This window comes from Aulonocara sp. 'chitande type north' Nkhata Bay, linkage group LG14 (assembly GCF_057382095.1).
Source record: "Aulonocara sp. 'chitande type north' Nkhata Bay isolate Kocher_YH1m ecotype deep benthic linkage group LG14, A_spYH_male_GT1.1, whole genome shotgun sequence".
NCBI lineage: Eukaryota > Metazoa > Chordata > Actinopteri > Cichliformes > Cichlidae > Aulonocara > Aulonocara sp. 'chitande type north' Nkhata Bay.
This window is the reverse complement of record NC_141357.1, coordinates 38,153,653-38,159,835: the sequence shown is the minus strand read 5'-3', so window position 1 is coordinate 38,159,835 and position 6,183 is coordinate 38,153,653. Positions and strand designations below refer to the sequence as shown.

Here is a 6,183-nt window from a genome sequence, read left to right as displayed (position 1 = left end):
ACTGTCCAAGCCAGGGCTCAAACCGGCAACCTTCTGATTACAAGGCGAACTCCCAACTCTTGAGCCACGATCGCCCCACATTCAACACTGACATTTGCTACAGCTGGTTTTAGGTTGAAGGCTGCAAACAGCCCTCGTCCTGCTTAATTCAGAAAAAAACTCACTGTCTAACAGGCTGTGATGGTCCTGAGTTTGGTTCTATTTTGATTTCAGTCTTTTGCGTTTCCTTTTTGTTCATATTTTCCTTGTGTTGCCAATATTTCTTCGTCTGGCTCTGTTTTATCAATCAGTTCCCTTGTTTTCCTCATATCAACTTCCTGTTTTATTTTGGTAATTGAAGCCTTACAAACAACAGCAATTGACTTCCCTCTCTCTACCTGGGTTTGATTTCCGTCCTTTTTGACTTTCTGCCCGACCCCGGTTTCACCTTTGTCCAATCCACCCCGTGTATGTGTTGCATAATTCTGTCAGATTTCAGATAATCTGTTTACCGCCTCTTGTTCCTCGTGGATTTCTTTTACTTTGAGCTGATGAAAGCTCTTGTTTTGTTCTCCAGCCTGCCTCCCATTCTGCCCTGCACTTTGATTCCTCTCTCTGGCTTATCCTGACAGAACCCTTATATCATTTTGATTAAATTAAGGTGTGAAACTTGAAGCTTTAATCCCCTTCTAAGTCCCTTTGATATAAATAGATGCTAATTAAATATAAATAGATGCTAATTAAATAATCTGTAATTTCCCAAAGGTTTAAACAGATCCCAAGTCCCTTTACTGGTTTGTTGTTACACTCAAAAAAGAAATAATTGAAATATGAGGAAGACATTCAGATAATAATAGAATCAATTCAAATAAAAAGCAACAAACCCAAAGGAATTGTCACAAACAAGGATGCAGTGGACTCAAGAGCAGACTCGATTGCTTGAACTATGTACAATTTATTGAAGGAAAAGGAACTTAAACAAGACTGGGTCTAACAGAAATCATTTGCAGGAACTGAGGGAGGCCCGAGGGCGGAGAAGAAGGGTTTTACTTAATGGGAAACAATTAAATGGCAGAGGTGAGTGGTACTAGTGGAGAGTCTTGGGCTTACTTGAAAACACCGTTTATTAGGAGGGGAAGGGGTTGCCGTGGGAGCGTCCCAGGGATGGTTGAGAGTGTGGGGAAGCTGGTCCAGGTTCCAAGGTGTCCAGGGAAGTTGAAGTACGGGCTGGAGGGCAGGCTGAGGAGAAGATGAGTGTGTGGTCCTAGGGTTCTAGGCAGACTGGAGAACGGGATGGAAACAGAACCAGCGCTGCTGATGAGTACGACGGATGATGAATCTGGAGAACACAGGAGACGGAGAACACATTAACCCACGATCCAGGCACACAGAGTCCGAGCACAGAGGAGGCCAAGTTTACCACGGGTGGTAGCAGGACGAACTGGCGAGGAGTGGCAGGCAGTGCTGGCTTAAAAACCCTCTAGATGGAGCCCCGGAAACTGGAAGCAGGTGACGAGTTGGCCAACTCCACCCCAAGGGACGGACAACAGGAACCTGGACCACACCCGACCAGACACTCCCACAGCATATGACAGGAATGTCACATAATAACCAAGATCTGAGATTCAAGAGTCTCAAATGAGGGAATCACACATCATCTGGACACTTAGACAATGTAATGGAATTACAGAGCATCAGCAACACCTTTAGCCTGTTGTGCATACACATTTTTAAAATGGTAAAATCAATTCTATAGCCTGAAGTCACCAATAAAGGGCAGCAATGATGAGAGTGAGCTGTGATCTCTGCTTTGATTTGTGTTTTTTTTTTAACTGTCCTGCTGAGCACAAAATAAAGTGAAGATAATAAAATATTTGCCTATTTGTAAGCTTTAAAATATCTAAAAGTCTATCTCTCATGCACTCTTGTAGAAAGAAAAATGAGGACTAAAGATTATGGAAATCCAGAAAAGCAAGCAGGACAAGCTGAAGGGAAGTTCAGGAAAACTTTAGGACTGATGAATGAAGCCAGCTCCTCGAATGGCCACTTACGGCCGACTTCAAATGTACAAGTTTATTTGTATAACACTTTTCATGCAATTCAAAGTGCTTAACCGAGGCAAAGGGAGATGAATACATTAAACACAAAACAAAACATTAAAATAATATATATGAGAAAATGAAATTAATGATTACAATAAGTTAAAAATCTAAACCAGTGGATGATGTCACCACCTCTGTGTCCATGTTTTGCAGAGTCTGACATCCAGAGCCACATCCAGCACGCCACCTTCAGATGTGGTGAGACTCAAATCTCGCTTCCCTGGAAAACAACAAAACAGCTCAGAGATTTTCCAAAAGAGCCACAATGATGTACCATTGATTGTACCATCTGCCACTTTTCCCTCTGAGAATCTGAACCAGTGTCCTCCGGGATACATCCTACCAAAATCTGTTGGCAGGAAATTCCCTGTCTCGTTTGGCCAAAGTAGTGATTTCATTTGGTTTAGCACCCCGCTCTATTTAAAATTCCTGTGTGACCTAATTTTCTTCGCTTCACTGTGGCTTCAGGACAGAAAGAGACATCATATCTGACTCACATTTACTTCACACATCAGATGTTCCTGCTTAAATTAAGTCAGAGTTTTGGGCGTCGGGGGAGGATGACTAAGTTGTTTCTACAGAACCAGTCCAACGGTTGGATTTCTTTACTCTGACTATTTTTTTTACATTATGTAAGAAAACAGAAGGATTTATGAAATAAAGTGTTTAACAAAATGTTTCCGAGCTTCTCACTACTTTCTCAAAATAACGTGTTCACTATGGGCAAACTGCGGTATTGGTCCCACAGCAGTTAATCCAGGAAACAGCCTCATTCAGTGTATGAATCCATATTGGACTGGAAGGGAGACAATGATGACTACAGTGGCTTCCTTCATAGAAGATCAGTTGAGGAGATGCATCAATGCTCAATATAAGAGAAAGAAGGATTATTTTGAACTGTGAATCATGCAAAGCCACTGTTGCAGAGTTCAAACATAAAAGTACGAAGGATGTCTGAAGGATGTTTCCTTGACAAAAGGAAAGTGCAACTGCCCCCCTCTCTTCTCAGATTGTCCATTCTTGTTCCTGAGGAACACGAGGAGAGAGGAGACGAAGGTCTCATTTTATAATGATGTAAATAAAGTGCATCTCAGATTGCTTTGTAATCTCCCGAGTCGTTCTTTATTTTATGATCTCAGATATAAGCTTTTAACATTTTCATATTCAGGAGTTGATTTCTTTCAATTCACAAACAATCACACACAAACAACAAGGAGGGAAAAAAGCAGATTATCTTAAATAACTGAAACAAGTCATGAAGACAAAGAAGTTTTGAGAGTCCTCCTCACGGTTTGCACAACCCAGCTGTGTGCCGCTCCTCTTTAAGGCTTACCAGGTAAAAACAGCTCCTCAGTGATGGGACGTCCTGCAGCCTCCTCTGTCTTCTGTCCTTCAAAACAAAATCCTTTAAGATAGTGCACTGTGAGAAGCTTTATATACCCCCATATATATTTATTTATATATATTTTGTTTCTGTATATGACGTGCACATTACCTCTTAAACGTATTTTTATCTTTATTTATCTTATCTTCCTATCCAAAGAATGTTTATTGTAAAAACCTGCAGCTGTAAATGAAGAGATGTCAAACTGTGTTTCATTGCTCTGTTAACAGTGACAACAAAGATCTGTCTTATCTCATCTGAAACATCAGAACCAACACTAAACACGAGAGAACGTAACAGGAGAAAATAACACTTGAAGTATTTAAAACTAATAGAAGCCACAGAGACCATGACAACCATGACCTAAAACTTCTGATTTCCACTGCAGACCATGTTAGTGTAACAGTGTTTATGTGGTCTTATTCCTGAAATGTCAGTGCACGTCTTGGTGTGGCCTGTTAGGTGAGGCTGGCGGCAGTAATCACTGCCCGTCTGCTGAAGCTACACGAGAGGTGAGTTGTACTGTCCCGCACATAATGCGGTTATGTATTACAGATGGATAAAACGTGTTTGATCAACTGACGCACACAGAGCCTCATGCCAGTTTGTGCACTTTTCATTTGTTTAATGTTGTGTAAAACTCTGTATGCTAAAGTGGATGCTAACAGGATGTTCTGCTTTAGCGTGCTGTGCAGCCATTTGTACTGACCCGACACCATGTTTCCATCCAGGAAATAAATCTGCATCAATCAAGCAGAGACTCCTTGTCTTCTTTAAAAATACAACAACGCAGAGTCGAAGGGTTTATTTGGGCCGACCTGTTTCAGCAGCATGAAGCAGAACCCGCTTACATTAGCAACACTACAGGATCAAGTTAAGATGGCGCCGGTGAGGTCGGCTGCCGTCACGACTGCTCCGACCACTTTTTCTTTGTCTTTGTTTTTTAAGTTAGTTTTCAGCGTTTCTAAATCGGCAAAATCATCACCATTGGGTACATTAGGTATGACAGTGACACTCTTGTTTCTATTGGTATACAATGTACTCACAATTAAAAAAGTTTTTAACTCCGGATCCGAGCTGGCCGAGTGAGATCTCGAGGGAGAACAAAGGGAAGCGGCGGCGGCCTAGAGGGAAGCGAGCCGGCGTCAGGAACAGGCTGAGAGCTCGTGCACACCGCACACCTCTGCCTAGCATCCTGCTCGCCAACGTCCAGTCACTGGAGAACAAGCTTGACGACCTCAGGGCCAGGATAAAGTTCCAGAGAGACATTCGGGACTGCAATCTCCTCTGCTTCACCGAGACATGGCTGAACCCAGCGGTGCCGGACCACGCCATCCAGCCGGCCGAGTTCTTCTCGGTTCACCGCATGGACAGGACACGGGACTCGGGGAAGTCAAGGGGAGGCGGCGTGTGTTTAATGGTGAACAACAACTGGTGCAACAGTGCGAACGTTGTTCCTCTCACACGCTCCTGCACAACAAATCTGGAACTACTGTCCATCATGTGTCGTCCTTTTTATCTACCTCGGGAATTTACATCGGTCATTGTAAGTGCCGTTTATATTCCACCACAAGCGGACACGGTCACCGCCTTATGCGAGCTGCATGAGGCACTCACACAGCACCAGACACAACACCGGGACGCTGCGCTTATTGTGACGGGGGACTTTAATAGCGCCAACCTCAAACGCGCAGCGCCGAACTTTTATCAACACATCACCTGCCCCACCAGGGGTGAAAGGACACTGGACCACTGCTACACTACGGTCAAGGACGGCTACAAGGCACAATCCCGCCCCCCGTTTGGCAAATCTGATCACGCCGCCATCTTCCTCATGCCAAAATACAAACAAAGGCTGAAACAGGAAGTTCCGGTTCAGAGGAAGGTCGCGCGCTGGACGGATCAATCGGTGGCCGTGTTACAGGACGCACTCGATGAAGCGGACTGGGGCATGTTCAGAAACAGCTCCGACGATGACGTCAACGTGTTTACGGAAGCGGTTGTGGGATTCATCGGGAAACTAGCGGATGATACGGTGGAGACAAAGACTATCACAACGTTTCCCAACCAGAAGCCGTGGGTGGATAAAACCATCCGCGACGCTCTGAGATCCCGCACCGCTGCCTACAACACGGGACTCATGACGGGGGACATGGACCCGTACAAAGCCGCGTCATATAACGTGCGGAGGGCGGTGAAAGAGGCGAAGCAGCGCTACGGGAGGAAACTAGAGTCACAACTCCAACAGAGTGACTCTAGGAGCCTGTGGCGGGGACTAAGGACAATAACGGACTATAAAGCACCAACAACCGGTATGACGAACGCGGCCGTGACTTTGGCAGACGAGCTGAACACTTTCCATGCTCGCTTCGAGGCTGCAGCTAAGGTCTCCAACAATGCTAGTGTTAGCGGCGCTAACGGCTGCAGACAGGAAGATACTGCCAGCACCGGAAACGTGCTCGTCATCTCCGAGCATGAAGTAAGGAGAGCCTTCAAGAGAGTGAACACCAGGAAAGCAGCAGGACCAGACGGCATCCCAGGTCGTATCCTAAGAGACTGCGCATACCAGCTAGCTCCTGTGTTCACTGAGATATTCAACATCTCTTTATCTCAGTCGGTGATCCCCACATGCTTCAAAGAGTCCATCATTGTTCCTGTCCCGAAGAAACCCCACCCTGCTTCTCTCAATGACTATCGCCCTGTAGCCCTCACCTCAGT

General features: G+C 45.1%; 1 long non-coding RNA gene across 1 annotated transcript; it reads right to left on the bottom strand.

Annotated features, from left to right (window-relative positions):
• Positions 1 to 972: 972 nt before the first annotated feature.
• LOC147315218 (uncharacterized) lies at positions 973 to 3,472 on the bottom strand. The gene is made up of 3 exons (XR_015124544.1): positions 3,415 to 3,472; positions 1,400 to 2,301; positions 973 to 1,318 (listed from the first exon to the last, which is right to left on the bottom strand). It is a non-coding gene; the product is annotated as an uncharacterized LOC147315218 (long non-coding RNA).
• Positions 3,473 to 6,183: the final 2,711 nt, after the last annotated feature.